A 19608-nucleotide genomic window follows, 5' to 3' on the forward strand; every position below is an offset into this window, starting at 1 on the left:
TCAGTTCCTTTGCTTTGCTTTTGAGCCTCTCTGTATCACATGGGCATGTACTTGGCCCTGCTCTGTAACAAAAAGTAACAGAATCCCTCTGCCAGAGGCTTATACTGAGAAATGATACACAGCAGTGTCCAATAGTTTGAGGGATGCTGCCAAAACACCTGAACTTTACAAGACTTACAGGTTCCCAGGATGAGGATCATGCTTTAGAAGTCTAACTGCTTACCTAACTAGTCTAGCTGCTTATCTCCAAGACCTGTGTCTAAATTCTTATAGGTAGATGTGAAGGAAAAGAGACAGAAAAGCAATTTTAAACTCTTTACTGTATGTTAGTTTCCCATTATTTTAGTACTTAACTCATTTGTACAAATAGAATATGCTTCTTGCTAACTAAACGTCAAATTTTGTCTATGTTCCATGTCCTATGTCAAAATGTAAAGAAAACGTTCAAGTGACTGCCTATATTAATCTGCCTCACATAAATGACAATTGTCCACACTCTGAGCCATAAGACTACAACTTCCATTTTTTTTAATCAGTACTTCTCTACCAAAAAAGGAAGAAAAATGAGCCATAATTGGAGTCTATTTCTTGTGCTTAGTGGTTTCATCACCCCATAACAACTAAACAAAACAAGATTATTCTCTTCATTAGTATAGCTATTGTACAGCGGAAACAAGGAAGAATAAGAAATGACAAGGTTAAAATGATTTGATACTGAGCCACATTTATTTTATTCTAAATCCAAAATAGTTTTCATTTCCTAAATTCTTCTCACTACTCACCTTTGCTATCTACTAATGGCTCTTTGTTTTCATGCTTAGCATAGCCCCTAGTATCCAGTAAAGTATTAAAAGTTCTTCTCCCTCCCACTCCAAATGAGCAGCCCTGGCAAGGCATAAGCAAAGACAACTTAAGCTATAATTTTTTAAGTCTCCAGGACAGGAATACTAGCCTTTCTTCAAGACCTGAGTAAAACAGAACAAATTGAAAATATTTGTCCTATAAATATGAAAATCCAACAACTAGCTATCATGGTCTATATTCTCTATCAAATGGCCCATTACTAGAAAGTAAACAGAATCAAGGATAGCAGATCCATGTGTTTGAAAAAAAAGAGACCATTTCAAATATACAACTCAGCCAAGCTCAAAGAACATCACTCACTGTTTTCGTGAAAATGTCATTCACTTGGGTAAATATTGTGCCTCCATTCTCAGTCCAGAAAGAAGCAGAAGGAAATTTTCATAACTTTTCCCCTCTGCTTTCCACCTTTTTAAATCCTCTATGATTAACACAAGCAAAATAAAATAAAAAATACATGTAGGGAGGCAGTCAACATGCCAGGGCATTTCATACATATTATCTCATTTAATTTCCCTCCCAAATTTTCCAGGTGACTTTGGATTATCTTTATATTCTGATGCTTAGAGAAATTAAGCACAGTTATGCAAAATCATACATCTAATAAACAGAAATGCTAAGATTCCATATCTGCTATGTCTGACTCCAAAAAGAAGATCCTTAAATACTGACAAATTAGGTTATATGACTGACAAACTGCGTAATATGGTTGGAAGTTGGAAATTTGTATATTATAGCCACTGGCCCATGGATGAGTCACAAGGCTAAAATCTAGAGAAATAGTGGTCATTAGTATATGTTCTTTCCCTTCTGCAGCTCACCATCTACTAGACAGAAATTTAAGAGCAAATAAAAGTAAAATAATGTAGTAAAAATAATGATTTCTGACTGCTACATATAAGAAAACAGATGAAAGATGGGATTGTTTTTAAAAGATATGAGTATAAGTGACAACAACAAATGCCTTTTTTTAGGTACAAATTACATGTAGTGTTAACAAAGTGAGAAAATAGATAAGTGAAGTGGTCTTTTTAAAAAGATTGTAAGAAGAGAGAGTTGAGGCTGGATGTGGTGACACACGACTTTAATCTCAGAACCCAGGAGGCAGAGGCAAGTAGATCTCTGTGAGTTTGAGGCCGGCCTACAAAGTGATATAAAGTGTTACTTAAGCAAGGTAAGTTTGAAAGCTGTACTATGCAAATTCTATCTAGAGTTAATATAGTGCTGCACACTTCAATTTTGTTACGAGGGTAAGGTATTATTATTACAAAGTTAAAGAAATACACATTTTTTATCCACATCAAAATTTAAACTATAGATATTGGTAATAATCCAATCAAATGTATCTTCAAAAAAAGGTTAAAACAATCACCATTTTGTTGAGTAGACATGAACTTAATAAAGGACACCTTAAAATTACTAAAAGAAAATAGAGAAAAAATAATGAAGAGGATTTTAGAATCTAGATTTTTATAAACTACAACTTATTTTGATTAAAGGCTCGAATAGGTCCCACTAGACAAGTTTCACCTCTCTTTTTATTTCCTATTCCCTATCCTTTACTGAGTTCTCAAAATATTTTGGACAGCAGCTCTCCTACAGACTCTATCTTAGTGTGCATAAGGGCATGCTGTAGTTCTGACTCATGGGCTAAACACTGGGAGATGAAAATAAAAATTCTTCCTGCAGTTCCTTCTCCCAGATTCGTTCTCCAGTAAAACATTTGCACATGTGATCAGGAGGCACATGCATGGATTCTCATAGTAGCTTTGTTTATAAACGCATAAATGCCAAATATCTACTGACAGGACAAAAGAGAGATTATATTATGGCATATTGATTCAATAAATGACAAGGACTGAGTGAAACTTCACAGGTAAATCTTACACGCTGATGTTTAACAGACCTAGCTAATAACAGGATGCACCTACTTCTGTTGTATAAATTAAAAAAGAGCCAAAAGCAACAATATTGTTTAGAAATATATGTGGAAAGAGTTATCAAAATTTAAGAGTATAATAGCTCCTGAATTGAGGACAGTGCTAAGCTCTAAGGTATTGTTGGGGTGATGATCTTAAAAAGAGAGGGTGATGATCTGAAGAAGAGAGATACATAACACCTACCATATGTAAAGGTACCATTCTAGGTGTTAGAGGACAGGGCAACGAACAAAGCAAACCAAAATGTTATGCCCTCACTGATTTTGAATTCTAGTAGGTTTAGTGTAAAGGTGGTAATAATATTGTTATTATTAATAATATTATTAATCTTTAATTAGAGTATATAAGCATTCACTTATTTTATTGTTATGCATATATTCTTGTCTATGAAACATTTTAATATCTTCTAAATAGTACTCTATACACAAACACAAAGGTTTGCTTTGAGAACAAGTGCATCATGTTTCTCCCCAACTGCCAAGGTTTACATGCTTACTTAAGATGCACACCTAATTAAATAGAAGTGGATTGCCAGAAACTGTCAGCCTGAAAATGCCAGGTTAACCTTGAGGGAAGTTGGACACGGGAGCCCTTAGGACATAGATCTCTCTCTCTCTCTCTCTCTCTCTCTCTCTCTCTCTCTCTCTCTCTCTCTCTCTCTCTCTCTCTCTCTCCCTCTCTGTCTCTGTCTCTGTCTCTCCTCTTTCTTCCTCTCCGTTCTTGCTCCCACATAGGATTTTGAGATCTTTGAAAGTTGGACTCATTTGAGCAATCCCTCCAATTATGTTAACAAATCTTGGCTTTGTAGCCAGTCAGACCTGGGTTAGTCTCCTTCCACGACCAAAGTTTGGGCAAACATTGTTAAAAGTCAGTTGACCAGTCGGGCGGTGGTGGCGCACGCCTTTAATCCCAGCACTTGGGAAGCAGAGACAGGTGGATTTCTGTGAGTTCGAGGCCAGCCTGGGCTACCAAGTGAGTTCCAGGAAAGGTGCAAAGCTACACAGAGAAACCCTGTCTTGAAAAACCAAAACAAACAAACAAACAAACAAACAAAAAACCCCAAAACCAAAACCAACCAAACAAAAAATACAGTTGACCATAAATGTAGGGATTTATTCTCAAATTCTTTTATTCCCTTTTATTTTATTTTACAATACCATTCAGTTCTACATATCAGCCACAGATTCCCTTGTTCTCCCCCCTCCTGCCCCCCTCCCCTTCCCCCCAGCCCACTCCCCATTTCCACCTCCTCCAGGGCAAAGCCTCCCCCGAGGACTGAGATCAACCTGGTAGACTCAGTCCAGGCAGGTCCAGTCCCCTCCTCCCAGACTGAGCCAAGTATCCCTTCATAAGCCCCAGGTTTCAAACAGCCAACTCATGCAATGAACACAGGACCCGGTACCACTGCTTAGATGCCTCCCAAACAGATCAAGCCATAGGATGGCCAAACACACTAATAGTCGTGCCAGAAACCCCATCCAACGACTGAGGGATCTGGATGCAGAGATCCACGGCTAGGCCCCGGGTGGAGCTCTGGGAGTCTAATTAGCGAGAAAGAGGAAAGTTTATATGAGCGAGAATTATTGAAACCAAGGTTGGATAAAGCACAGGGACAAATAGCCAAACGAATGGAAACACATGAACTATGAACCAAAGGCTGAGGGGCCCCCAAGCGGATCAGGCCCTCTGAATAGGTGAGACAGTTGATTATTCTCAGATTCTTAATAGTGTTCCTATCCATGTGACCATCATCCTTTTTTATTTTTTACCTCTTGGTTAACTGTTGCATTATACACAATTTTTTAAACTTATATAATTTTAAGATGATAATAATCAGGGTAGAGAATGGAGAGAGGAGAGAGAGAGAGAGAGAGAGAGAGAGAGAGAGAGAGAGAGAGAGAGAGAGAGAGAGAGAGAGACTATCAACCACTTTTATCTCAATTTCCCCATCTCATTTTCCTTAAATTATTTTATCTTAAACATTTTTCAAAGCTTTGTAGTAAGGTTTTTGTTATTCTGAAGATTGTTTTCTCCATTCTAGGCTCTGTATATTTCAATACGAACTTCAGGGCCAGTTTTTCAACTTCCGATAAGAAGACAACTAGGATTTTAAAATTACAATTAGTACATACCGTGCAAGTAATTAGGTTTCACTGTGACATGTCCATACCTACATATGTTGTGCTTTGATCATATTGACCATCCTTTAAAATTATTTTTCCTCATTCTTATCTGATATTTTGCTAGAGTTCCTTCATTCCTTAGGAATTATTGATACCTCGGCAATACTAAGTTTTTTGATATATGAACATGGGATGTTTTCTCATTTATTTCTATTCAAAATTATTTTCTACAGTGTTTTCTGATTTTAGTGGACCAGCCTTGTACTTCTTTTGTTTAATTTAATTGTATTTTTCTTTCTATTTTGATAATAAGAAATGATCTGTTCTTTTCATTTTTATATTATTCTTTCCAGAGGATACAAATGCAGTTGAGTTTCAGACTTCACTCTTTTATTCTGCAAACTGGCTGAGCTCCTTTGATTATTTCTAATAGTTTATTGTAGATTTCTTAAAACTACTCTGTAGCATCATGAGATCCGTGATTAAAAATAATTTACTGCTTTCTCTTTAATCTTGATGCTTGTTACTCACTTATCTGGCCTACTCACTGTGGTTAGAATCTCTAATAGAATCGTAAATACAAATATGAGAGTGGTCATCTTTGTTTTGTGTCTGATTTACTTGGGAGGATTTCAATCTCTGATTATTAAGTATGATATTAGCTTTGCAGTTTTCGTAAGACATCAATTAGGTTAGGTTAGGAAAGTTATCTGATATGCCTAGTTTTCTGACTGTTTAATTATAAATTGGTATTGAACTTCAGCTAAAATTTTTTTGGTGTCTGTTGAAGTTATTCTGATATTGTTATATTTTATTATTTTTGTTTGTTTTGTTGACACTATTAGAGGTTGAATCCAGGACCTTGCACATGCCCACTGAGTTAGATACCTAGAATCTTTTCTTTTTGATTTTCTATATCATATCAGTTGATTTCATTTGTAAAATGGAGCTCACTAGGACCCTGTGATAAATTCCTTCTTGTTATTGTTTGTGATATGTTTTACTTTTAGTTGACTCAATTTGCTAGTACTTTGTTCTTGATCTTTTTTAAACCTAAGTTAAGGGATTGGAGAGATGGCTCAGCCATTAAGATTATTGGCTGCTCTTTCAGAGGGCCAAGGTTTGGTTCCCAGCACCCACATGGTGCCTCCTAACCATTTATAACTCTAGTCCCAGGGGATCTGATGTCCACTTTGGGCCTCCTTGGGCACCAGGCATACATGCAGACAAAACACCCATGCACATACAATAAATGAACAAGTTGAAAATTTCAATTAAAATACAATATTTATCTTAAGGTTTTAGACATGCTAGACAAGTTCTCTATTGCTAAGTCATACTCCCAGCCAAGGTGTAGACCAAGCCTGGAACTCATGATTCCATGAACCTCCCTCCCCCTTTAGCATATCCTTCTGGCATGCATTACCACAATAAGCTTAATCCCATTTCCAAACATGTTTTCTAAAGTAACCTCTACTTTCATTGGTCAACTAAATAATTTGAATCTTCTTCCTTAGGTATATCCTCTAAGTTTTGGTGGGACACATTTTCATTTCCATCTATCTTAGAGTATCTCATCTCACCTGTGTTTGCTTCTTTGACCCCACATTTATTTCGGGGTATGTTGTTTATTTCTATTCATTTGTGAATTTCCCAATTCTCCCTCTGTTACTGATGTCGATGTCTATTTCAATTATGGTAATAGAACTTACAGCATTGTTTTTTTTTTAATGAATGTTCTTTATATTCTCTTTGTTTCATTTCCAGAGTTCTGGAAGGGTTGAGTCTAATAATTTTTGCTTATATTTTCATTGTTTTTAAAAAAGGGAAGATACATAAATATCCTTATTCAATCATTCTGGATATCTCAACATCCAAATAGCACTATAGTGTGCATGATACAAAATTGATCTACACATATACAATATCTTGAAAGAAAAGAGGTCAAGTATACTCTTCATTCATGCATTCATCTATTAAGTTTTTTATTCAGTAACTGACATTATATGGGACAACTCTGATGAATTATGGATATGCAAGGATGATAAAGGCACTGGACCCTTTACAGGGAGTTTTCATAATCTCAATTAGGGTTAAGAAAAATGCAAAATGTTGCAAGAGAAATGCTGTAAAAGGGGCCAGGTTGGGTCCAAGGGTGTGCTCACTATTTATTATGTTAGATATTTTACTGTGGAATCCAGAGAGCAGATAGTGGTATCTCTGATTATAAACTGTAATTAAGCCTTAAGCTTGATATATAGTAACTCCTTTATAAAGTATACAGAGATGAATAAAAGTATTACCTGCTACTACTATGCATCAGATATTTATAGTCTTTGTGATTGTTTCCATTTTTGTAAATCTTACACCACTGAAAAACACATCAAGATAGCTGGAATAATGACAGCAAGACTTTAATATCCATGTCTTGCCGATTTGATTTGACAGATCTATCCTTTTCTCTTGTTATTATCCTTAGAAATGGAGCTAAACAGATGAATGCTTATTATAGTCATATCCTTGCATTTCCCAAACCACATCTGCTATCTTCTTTGAGCCAAGTTTTTCCCAACAGTTTTCAAGCCATCATAGCCAATCGGCCATTGAAGAATTAGCCAGATTGTTTCCTGCAGTGTCATCAAATCTTAGGGCAAGATCTGTTTCCATATTTTGTTTCCGAAATGCATTGCCAATGAAACAGGAAATGGAAAGCAAGCAATCAATTTAAAAAACACTTAATTTCAGCTTACATGTTAAATCTTTTTAGATTGGAATGTTTCTCACATCTTTCATTTTAATTTTGAATAAAAAGAAGACAATTTATTGAGGGCTTGCCATGTGCTATGCACCAGCAAAAGTGCTTAATTCTCACCATTATTACTGTAGGGTACATACGCTATCTCTATTTTAAAAAGGAGGGAACCAGAATCACACAATCAGTAAGTGGCAGAGCTGGGAGTTTTCACTTTATGATCTTTGTGCTGGCTAACTGGAGTATCAGCTTTACCTAGGTTAAAGTTATCTGAGAAGATACAACAACTGAAAACGACTTTGGAAGACTGAACAGGAGGCAAGCCTGTGAGTGAAGGTTCTTAATTTAGGGGTTAATTCAAGAAAGGGCAGCTGATTGTGGGTGGTCCCACCCCAGCCAAGTGGTTCTGGGGTATATAAGAAGGCAGGCTGAGGAAGCCATGGAGAACAAGGCAGCAAATCACATTTGACCATGGCTTCTGCTTCATTTCCTGCCTCTAGGTCCCTGCTCTACTTGAATTCCTGCCCTGACTTCCCTTCGTGATGGACTGTTTCCTGGAAGAGTAAGCCAAATATATCCTTTCCTCTTCAAGTTGCTTTTGGTTTTAGTGTTTTATCACAGCATCAAACCCCTTAAGACAGTCCTACAAATCCCATGGTTTATCCCTTGTGATATAGCACCATCTCCTTAAACTATCACAGTTGGATAGCAATGAAAGATCTTTTAGTCCAGTGTTTCTTACTCTTGACCACATATTGAACTCACATGGAGCTTCCTTAAATTAACCAATGCCCTTACTCCGATGAAATTGAACTTCAGTGGTATCTGGGCATCCACTTTTCACCAAAGTTACCCAAATGCTTTAGTGTCCAGAAATTTCTGGCAGTCATCTTGTTCAACTCTGTCCACACTCATTGTAAAATTTTGGGCCTAGAGAGGTACAGAGAATTGATGAGCATAAACAGCTATTCAGAAGCAGGCCTGACGGTGGAATTCAGGTGTTATAATTCCTATGCTAGAGTTCTGTTTTAGAGTAAGAGCTATAGTCTTAAGTTCTCTGTGAATGAGAAACAAGGAAACTGCAAAAAAGAAAAACTATATATAATAACCCACATAATACAGTCACATAGCTAGATCCCAGAGAATTTTTAATAAATGTTAGAAGCATTAAGCAATAGAAGTGCTACCAAGACAGATGGAACTGATTTGATAGTCACTGAGCTCCCTAGTATGTATCAGATACCAGGCATAGGGATCCAGGGATGCACTTATGCTTGACTCCTCTCTTAAGTCTGGTCTGTAATGTTTGCTCTGAATGACCATAAGTCTCCTCAGACCCTAAATCCACAGATGAGATGAATGAAGCTCAAAGTTAAATACATTTTTTGTAAGTTGTAGTAGCACTGAGAGATAAAAAGCAAAGACTCCAAGAAACAGAGAGTTCTGAGCTAGAATGTCACTATTGCTGATCACTAGTCATCTACTCAATTTCTTTAACTATAGGCTCAGAAGATTATTGTGACAAGTACATCAGACAATATATGGGAAAGGGCCTGGCATACCCCAAATAAGTTGTACCTTTTACCTGTTCTCACCATCTCCCTTCAACATTCCCTGGAAATGAGGCTATAGAATCTCATACTGTACAGTGAAGTGCATGGTAATTATGCTACCTCCTCTACCAGACAGTAGTTAGCAGCAGCCAGTAGAAAAACTGTGGGAAAAGTCTGTCTTTAAAGCCCTTTTGTGACATTGTTTGAGGCAGAGAAACACAGATAACGTGGCATAAGAAATTTGAAAAAAATTTCAGCCACGTGTCTATGTGCCACTGAAACTTAGAGAAGACAGCACCATGTGAGCAGACACAATTTGTTAACAATGAAATGTTGATTAGATTTCAATCTCAAATTGAAACTAGGAAGCCAAGGTTAGATACTTCATGTTGGCTCAAGGAATATACAGGAGCTAGAAAAATAGGTCTATTGTATCACTGACCTACGACAGAACAGAACTTACTTTGATCTCTTAAACTCCAACACAAAGAAAGAACCCTGTTTCCCCCCAAATAATAGACTTCTTTTTATTGTGGTAAGGGAGATTATTGGCAATGATTAAAATTCCCTGACCCCATTTCACTCCATGATACATTACAATAAATAGCACAATAGTAACACCTGACATTTAGTAGGTGCCTCTAAGACCAAGCTGGAGGACTTTAAAATATAACCTCATCTAATCTTCAGAACAATTCAGTGAGTATGTATCATCATTGTCATTTTATAGAAAGAAATATTGTGGTACTGCTCATTAATAATTCTGCCCAAGACACATAAGCAGTTAATGGTTGCCTTATACTTTGAACTCAAGTCTTTCTGACTCCAAGGTTACCCATTAGGCTGCAGTCTCTTACAGTGTGTATTAATCTGTGGTGACTCAACACAGAAAATTTGAGTCATTCTGGACTTAATGTATTACCCTTCCTCAATGCATCCCACCTGCCACCACGATTCCTATCAGTTGATCAGTGACTAATATCTCTTCATTTTACAGCTGAAATAGTTACCACACACACGCAGCTTTGTCTTCAAAATAACTGTAACTATCTTATTTTAGTCCTGCAGCTTCTTGTCTGATCCTCACACAGGACCCCAGCAGCAGTCTATCGAAAATATCTGTCTCTGTAGCTCTTCTCTCTAACAGCTCTCAACAACTCATGACTCACAGGAGTGGCTCTATCTCGTTGCTACATTAGAATCACAAGAGGACCTTATTATCAATATTATTACTGAATCCAGATTCTTCTCAGTCTAGAGTTACAGGTCAAACCTGAGTGCTTGTAATTTTATTACATGCCTAAGTGAAGATCACATGGCCTATAGGATATAAATTCAAAGTATTCTCCTGGCATTCAAGGCTTATTTCTAGTTCTTAAGTTCACACCTTCCACAACCTCTTCTGTATGATCTTCCAGTGCTGTGAAGATGTTGCAGTTCCTAATATAACTGCCATTTCAAGCCTCTCTGCTTTTACTTCCGCTGTCACACCCTCTCACTGGAAACTTCACCCTGCCCTTGACCAGCTGTCTCTTTCATAGCATTACATCATTATGTAGGCCTCAGCAGAAGAGGCCAACAACTCCTCCAGGAAGCCCCCTCTGATTCTGTATCCTCATTGTGCAGTAGAACTCTGTCAAAGAACCAGTATCTCCAGATCACATAACGTATGCAAATGTCTGCTTTCCACCAAGCATTTGGCCAAATGCTGCTGCTTTTCTTTCACCTTTTATGACTCTCAAGGAACAGAAAAGTGCTTATTTAGGACCAGCCACGTTATCTCTCAAACAGTATCTAAAGGTGAAGACTAAGGCAGACACCGAACAACTTTGGAGTCCTGACTCAAGATGCTGTTAAACCATATCAAACAAATGAAAACTGCTCTTTTCCAGAAAACACCAAAGACTCATAATATCCATTCAGTCTTAGTCTTGGCCATGAAGTTCCCACTCGTAGCTAAACCATGTCTCTCAGATTATTTATTTCTCTGTAGTTGGTAGAAATTGAGAATAATTACTTTCTGTGCTCTTAAAGTAGACATCTCTCTTTGTAAATTACAAAGAGACACAAAGGTCAACAGAATGTAATCTAGGATAAAACCTAGGAAAGGACATATGTCATGCTTGATGTACTTCGGAACCAGGTACCAGTAAAGTGGCATGGAGCTGGTAAATTGTCATTGTTAAATAAACAATAATAAACTGTTCAACTTGATGAAGAAGCAGTTTCCATTCTGTAAATCGATCATGTGCCCTCTGGCATGCTACCTTCGTCTTTCATCAGCCCCAATATAAGGAGACAAACTGCTGCTATGGAGAGCCTGCTTTCCCTTTATGGACAGGGTCTACTCTCCTTCTGTGTTTCTGCTGTGGAATTATCCTTACTATATAGATTAAAAATGATAAGACATTAAGGATTCCCCAGCCAACTGTGTGACCAGTCACCATAGTTCCTGATCCTCAGCTTTCTCATTTTCTAAAACCCATATTTGTAAGGCAGTGTAAGTACATAAGGTGTAGTCATGGGGTCTGTATGACCACCTGATAAAGGAAAGAGTTGAGTCCAAAGAAGCCTGAGGAGGTTAAATGTCCCCTCTAAAGTAGAATAGAAAGAAATAGGGTTACAATGTAAATTCCTTACAATGTATCAGCCTGCATCCCTATACTTATAAAACAAGGGGTTTCACTAGAAACTGTTGCTGTGGATATCATTCTATATAAATAAAACACTGATGGCCAGTGACCAGACAGGAAGTATAGGCAGGACAAAGAGAGAGGACAATTGGGGAAACAGGAAGAAGGAGGAGAGACACTGCAGCCACCGCCAGGACAAGCAGCATGTAAAGATGCCGGTAAGCCACCAGCCACGTGGTAAGGTATAGATTTGTAGAAATGGGTTGATTTAAGATATAAGAACAGTTAGCAAGAAGCCTGCCACGGCCATACAGTTTATATGTGACATAAGCGTCTGAGTGATTATTTTATATGTGGATTGTGGGATTACGGGGTTTGGTGGAACCTGGAGAGAAGCCCTCCAGCAACAAACTGTAATTTGAAAGAATTGGTAACAGTGATTTATAGCATTTCATAAATAAAAAAAAATGCTTGAATATTTATACTCATCCATTCTGTTAATGAAATTTTATTTGTCACTACCATAAGCCAGGTATCATTAAACTGGTGATACAGTGGCAAACAAGTCAGATAAAATTCCTGACTATCTTAAGGTTTCCACTTGTATGGGTGGTATATGAAACAAGTACAGAATGTTGAAACAAATAATTTCAGACACTGCTAAGTCCAACATTCCTCTCACAAATATTTTCATTCCATTTCCAGATGAAAAGAAGGCAGAGAAATTAAGCAACTGAGCCAGCCAATAAACAACAGAGTTGGACCTAAGAAAGCACAACTTCTGACTAAGCAGGCCATGTTCATTCTGCTTTATGGCTTTGCTTCTGGTCCTAGTTCCTAGTAGTGTCTGGATATCTTATTCTTTACATCATTGGTTAACACTGTCTCTGAAGGAAGATGAGGCTTAGTCAAAATGGTTGGCGACCATAACATCAGGAGAACTAGGCACATAGCCTTTAAAACAGGACTAAGGTGCTGTGGGATGTCCAGGAAAACTTCAGCTACACCAGGGTGTTTGCTGGTCTGCTTGGCTCTAGAGTTCCTTGAGAGTAGCCAGGACTTGTTTTATTCATCACTCTATCCTTGGTACTTAGCATATACCTTGGCATCTAATTAGTCTTTTGTTAGAACTTTGTTTTTGAATCTGTGAATGAATGAATGAGGGAAAATAAATGCAACTTTCAGAAATCTGGGTCTTCATGTTTCTGGCAAAGGGAAGCCTCAGCTGCTTTCTCCTGAGAACAAGGAGGTGTGACAAGAAATCGGTGGACCTTGCCAGGGAGGAGGAAGGGAGTGGGACATTATCATATAAGAAGTAAAATCAGGCTAGAAAGTGAACTGTTCTCTAAGACACAGTTAAGGGATGGCTTTTATAGATATCCCCCAACTAAGGTGTAGAAAGTTATTCTTTGTACATTGCACTTAGCTAATGATGAAGCAATCAATATACAACATGGTGGTTCTTACCTTCTGTACAGTTTGGAAGCTATGAAGAACAGCATTCTGTTGGATTAGAGCTAGAATTGTTCGGAGGTCTAGGTAATACTTGGGTGCTTAGGGCCCTCTGCTCCATTTAAAATAAATATTCTATTTTGTACATTTACTTCGACTAGATGTTTGTGGTATTCAAATAGTACTTACAATTGAGTTGGAGAGAAAAAAAGTCCCATGGACAAAAAAAGAAAGCAAATATGCACTAGCTCTTAATCACTGCCACCTGCAGTATCCATAGCAACATTTACTGAGCAAGCACTACAATTTCTCATTTATGGTATCTTCTTATCAGTAGTTGTATAGATTAAGGAAGATATTCCAAGTCACGTATTCAGCACAGTGCATGGTACATAACATGTATACATTGCATAGCCAAATAGGACAGGCAAGATGGTTATTGAAATTAATTTGAAAAAAATTACAAATGAGATTAATATAGAGTAATAAAGGAATACAGGAGAAAGGAAACAGTATTTTGTGTCTTTAGCAGCACCATTGAGACATAACTGTTGTAACAAAATGTTTATCTGTTCAAAGTGTAGAATTTGATCCATCTTAGCGTATTTACAGAGTTGGACAACTATCAGCACTATCTAGTTCCAGGATAGTTTTATTATCTTAAAGTCAAACCCTACACCATTAGCAATTGTTCCTCATTCTCTCTTTCCTGCAACCTCTGTGAACTGAATACACCCTTTGGTCTCTATGAATTGGTCAATTATGGACATTTTATGTAAATAGAATCATGCAATATGTGATATTTATGACTGACTCTCTTAACACATAGTTTTCAAGGTTGAATGATTTATAACAATAATGCACAATTCTTTATATAGACATGCCTTGATATGTTTATTAGTTCATCATTTGATAAACATTTGTTTTGTTTCTACTATTGGCTAATATTAATAATGCTACTATGCATATTCAGATTCAGGTTTCCAGGTGGCCATATATTTTGATTCCAATGTGTATGTATCTAAGAATGAAGTTACTAATGTCTATAATGCCTGATTGTGAATTGTGGTAGGGTGTTTGTATGACTTGCATAAAGTGCCCAGAGGGTTTGGTCAAGTCAGCTGTGCCTGTGGGCATTCCCACTAGCAGTGCATGCCAACTTTGATTTTCCAACGTTTTTTAACAACACTCGGTACTTTATTTACTGTTGCTGTTACTGTTACTATCATTTCAGTCAGTATGACATGGTAGCTCACTGTAGTCTTGACTTAAATTTCCATGGAGATGAGTGGCATTTAACAACTTCTATTTGTTCGATTGCTTGGGAGAAATATCTAAATCATGTTTTTGTCTACTTATCATGAGATTTAAAGAGTTTACATATCTTTCCTACAAATTCTTATTAGATTCAGGGTTTGAAAAGATGATGTCCCACTATATAGGTTGGATTTTTACTTTCTTACTATTATAATTTGAAGCTCAAAAGGGTTTTCAAGTGGCTTGTTACATGATTTACTTCAGAGAACATTTCATGTTAACTTTGTGTTTGGTTCTTGCTGGGTGGAGGGCTGGTTAGACATCTCTTAGATCAAGCTTTTTTTTTTCAGTGTTGTTCAATTATTCCGTTTCCCTGCTGGTCTCCTTTCTGGTTGTGCTATGCATTATTGAAAACAAGGCATTAAGCTCTACAATTATTATTATTGAACTGTTTTTTAAATCTTCTCTGTATACTTTAGGGTCTTGTTTTGTGTATATGTTTATAACTGTTCTGTCTTTCTGATGGGTGACCCTTTATTATTACAATATGTTATTCTTTTTTTTTTTTTTTGGTTTTTCGAGACAGGGTTTCTCTGTGTAGATTTGTACCTTTCCTGGAACTCACTTGGTAGCCCAGGCTGGCCTCAAACTCACAGAGATCTGCCTGCCTCTGCCTCCCAAGTGCTGGGATTGAAGGTGTGCACCACCACCAACTGGCACAAGAATATGTTATTCTTTAGCTATAGTAATAACTTTTATCAGAAAGTTTTATTTTGTCTGATACTAGCAAAAATCACTGCAAACTCTCTTTTGGTCACTAGTATAATACTTATTTCTATCCTTCCACTTTCCAACTATTTAGGTCTTAGGATCTACAGTGAACCTCTTATAGCTGGTATCCAAATATATCCTTTCTTATTTATTCATGCTAACAATCTGTCTTTTGACTTGACTTGATAACTGTTATCTAACATAAGGACTGCAACCTATATGAAATCTTAAGTCTGGCCTATATCTTCAGTAAGATAATAAAAGTAGAAAGCAGATTTATTAAATGTGGCCACATTGAGAAGACAGGCAAAGAGATCCTGTAGAACTCCAAGTTTGTCTTAGGGGTCTTAAGATGAGACAAAAGTTTAAAAAAGAGAGTTCAGGATATGCACATCCAAGCAGTCCTGGTCAAGGTGTCCCACGTATCATTGACCCATCATTGACTGGGCTTCTGACAAACTGTTAGAATTGTTTGAAATATCTTTCCAGGAGACAAGCTGTCCCTATGGCTGGCACCTTTTCCTTTTCCCAGCATGGAATTTTGGATGGGAATTGCCCCCCCTCCCATTTTCATTGTACAAAAGTTCATTCAGATGTGTAAACTTTGGTTCTTGCCATGTAACATTTTTTGCAAGTTATTCTCATGAAGTTTTAATTATAAAAGCCAAGTCAATATATAAAAAAAATCAAAAGCTAATTGTGTTGTTAATTGATTGTTAGATAAGAGCTTCATTTTGTTGTGGTTTCTCTGTTATTTTTCTCTTGCTGATATTAAGGTTTTCTTTATATTTGGCTTAACATTTTGACTCCAGTTTGTCTGAGTATTAGTCTCTTCATTTTCCTTCTTGAAGTATTTTCTTACCCACTTTGCTGTGAAACTTATTCTTTTCAACAAGTTTCTCAGTACTTTCATTACCCATTTTTCAAATACTCTTTCTGCTTTCTGATAGTGTTGCCACATGCATGCTGGGGTGTCAGGAAGGTGCCCCATCATTCTTTGAGGTTCTTTATTTTTTTTATCATTTTCCTTTCTACATTATAAAATATATAACATTTGTTGATTATGTACTCAAATTTGCTATTTCTCTGTCAACTGAAATCTAATTTTGAGCACTTCTAGTAAATTTTAAATTTCAACTATTATACATTTCAACTACAGGCTTTCTATTTTCTTCTTTAGAATTTCTGTCTCCTGATTGACATTGTGTTCTTACTGAAAATTATTCTCATGATTTCTTTATTTAGGTAGTTGCTATATTTTTAGTGTATTTAAAATTGACTATTTTAAGTCCTTACTACTAAATTCAGCATCTGGTTTTTTTCTGAACATCTTTTATTTATATTTAATTATTTTATATTATATTATTTTATATATACTTAATATTCATTATATAAAATATATTTCATAAATATTATATTCAATTTATATTTAATTCTTGTGTATATGGCATATTTCCCCCTTGCTATGCAGGTTTCAGAGATACTTTACACATTGTAACAACATGGGATGGAAACTTGCCCTTTTTTTTCCTGTTTGGGCATTTGTTTACTTAGTGAACTGGCTGAACAATTACTGGGAATTCTGTTTCCAAAATATTGTGGAACCTCTGATGATTCTGCTCACGTTACCTTATTTTTGCCTTTTAGGCTTCTTTCCAATTAGTTAGCTTTAAATTTATTTTTTTAACTCAAAGGCTGCTCTTAAGCTCTCTTAGTTAGATTTTTAACTTTTATTATTGGATGTGCATGTGGCTTAAATACTATTTCCATGGTATGGTGATGTTAAAATTTTGCCCCACATTTATCTAAGGATACATGGTTTCAAAGTCCAAAGCTTTTCCCCTAGCTTATTTTCATAGGGTAAAAATCTTTTACTATATTAGAAACAATTTTTTTTGTTAAGGCTGAAATTGTAAGAGTTGCTCCTGGTTCAAGGTATTATATTGTTCAAGCAATATTTGGTCACTGTGTGTTTTTTCAGTTTTAAACTATGTCTGTTTTCCTAATGGATTCATATGTACCTTGAATGATGCTTCAGGATAGAGTCCACCTTACATCTTTCCGAGATTATTCTTGAGTGAGCACAATTGAGCATATATGTATAGTTTTCCACACACACACACACCAGTTAGTGTGATCCATTAATGATCTGGTAACCTCTCATTGTTCTTCTGTTTTCCTTGTTGTGTCCACTATCTAGTCAAGAGCTCTTAATTTATTCTTAGTTGATGATGACCAGTGTAGATACTGTCTTCAATAAAGTCCTTAGCAAGAAACTTCTGCATGCTTTTTCAAAATGAAATGAAAGGTTGTAGAGCTCTCCATTCTCATGGTCTTCCTGTCATCCCACTAGCAGCATTTCCATGTCACTGCAGTGTGGTGAAAGGTCAGGGACAGTGGTTTGCTTCTCCCAGACTGATTCTTTGCCCTGCTTAACAAGTAGCATCTGAACTGATGGTAGATGCTAGTCCATTTGGCTTTTTTTTTCCAGTATGGAGATTTTTCATCTTGTATGTGAGCTGGGGCAAACACAGTCAGGATCCTAGTATTCTTGGCTTATCACAACAGAGGTGAAGCTCCCATAAGTAGAAACAAGATGAATAAACTTATCTCCCATTCTTTTAGATGTGCTTCTGCAATACAGGGTTAAAGACAAATGCTGGTGGCAGGCCATCTTGGGCTGGAACCATAGCCATCAGTAGGAGTTTAAAGGAGAAGGATCTTTTTTCTTGTTTCATCTGTTTGAAGAACAATTTATATCACACGGAGCTAAGAATGGGGATCATGGTAAATCATGGTTCTAATATGACAGACTTCCTGTTCTTAGTCAAATTTAGTATATTTTCTTGAATAAATTTTTACATTTTCCTACATGTCCTTTCCTATAAATACTTTTTCAGATTTTAATTTATAATGATTGTATTAATATTTTTATTAGTTAAAAAATCACTGTTTTGCTGGATAAAATATATAGCAAGAAATTTGTCCCATGCCAGGAAACTGCATGTGCAAAAGCAAGTGTAAATACAGCTGTATGATTCAGGTTGCAATAGTGTATAAACTGTCCTAGTGATCTTAGACTGATCTTAAGGACACCAAGGATCCCTGAGAGTACACTAGAATGATAATGATGTAGGAAGTTCTGCATTCAAGATAGTTTGCTGAACAATTTAAAAGGATTTAGAGTTCATTCAATACTTTGCCCAAGCACAGAAAGGAAGGTTGAAAATGCAATCAGCAGCCAACCCAATTCCTTTCAGTTCTCATATTCATAAGATTAAGAAATATACTTAATGACTGTTAAAATAAACCCACACTTACTATTTGTAAGTACAGAAGCTAAGAAGGCTATGTTCCTTTAGATATTTGTTCAGCTAAGTAACTATAATATTTATATATTTTTATATAATTATACTGAAATAATAGATATTCTCATGTTTTTATACATGAAAATTTTATCTGAAATGTAATATAGTTTTATTTTCAAATGTGTTGCATCTTTTTCTCTGAGTTGCTTAAATGTGTATTTTTTAAAAAATGTATCTTTTTGTTAAACAGGGGGAACAAAGTGGACTTCAGGAGCTAAGGAGTTGCAGTTAACCCTTGTGAAATAACTTACTATGTAACATTTAATTTAGACTCTCTTTTTTTCCTTGAGACTAAGTTTATTTTTCTCTATAAAGAAAAATTGAATGTTCATGAGGAAATGAATGTTGAATTATGTCATCTCTAAGGTCCCTTTTATCCTTCATGCTCATTATTAATGAGTCTTGTGTGTGTGTGTGTGTGTGTGTGACAATACTTCAGGAACATGATTTTTTTTTACAGTCATTAAATGTCTCCCCACCAAAAAAAGCCAAGGACCAGATGGTTTCAGTGCTGGACCAGGCCCTCCAGAACATGATTTAAATCAAATTTATCTATAAAGTCTCTGAAGTATGACCTTCAAACTCTGAAACCATGAGGACAAGAATGATGGATTTCAATGTAGTTTATAATTTAAGACTGTTGGATAAGAAAAATTACGAATAAACTTAAATGTTATTGTAATACATATGACAAGGAACAAATTCTTCTCTATCCAAAGATCTCCATAAATCTATAAGAAACAGATGAAGAACCAAATAAACAACAACAACAACTGGGATAAGGCCAAGAACAGGAACATAGAAACAAATATAAATGGCCAATAAACATGTGAAATGATGCTCATTTTCTCCCACAGTTGAAGAAAGGCAACGAACAATGACAAGAGAGTATTGTTCT

At 36.3% G+C, this 19608-nt stretch overlaps 1 protein-coding gene across 1 annotated transcript in view; it reads right to left on the reverse strand.

Annotated features, from left to right (window-relative positions):
- The window catches only part of Ar (androgen receptor), a 173377-nt gene that overhangs the window by 70324 nt on the left and 83445 nt on the right, over nucleotides 1-19608 (reverse strand). The window lies entirely within an intron of this gene.

This window comes from Peromyscus maniculatus, chromosome X (assembly GCF_049852395.1).
Source record: "Peromyscus maniculatus bairdii isolate BWxNUB_F1_BW_parent chromosome X, HU_Pman_BW_mat_3.1, whole genome shotgun sequence".
In the NCBI taxonomy this organism is placed as follows: domain Eukaryota; kingdom Metazoa; phylum Chordata; class Mammalia; order Rodentia; family Cricetidae; genus Peromyscus; species Peromyscus maniculatus.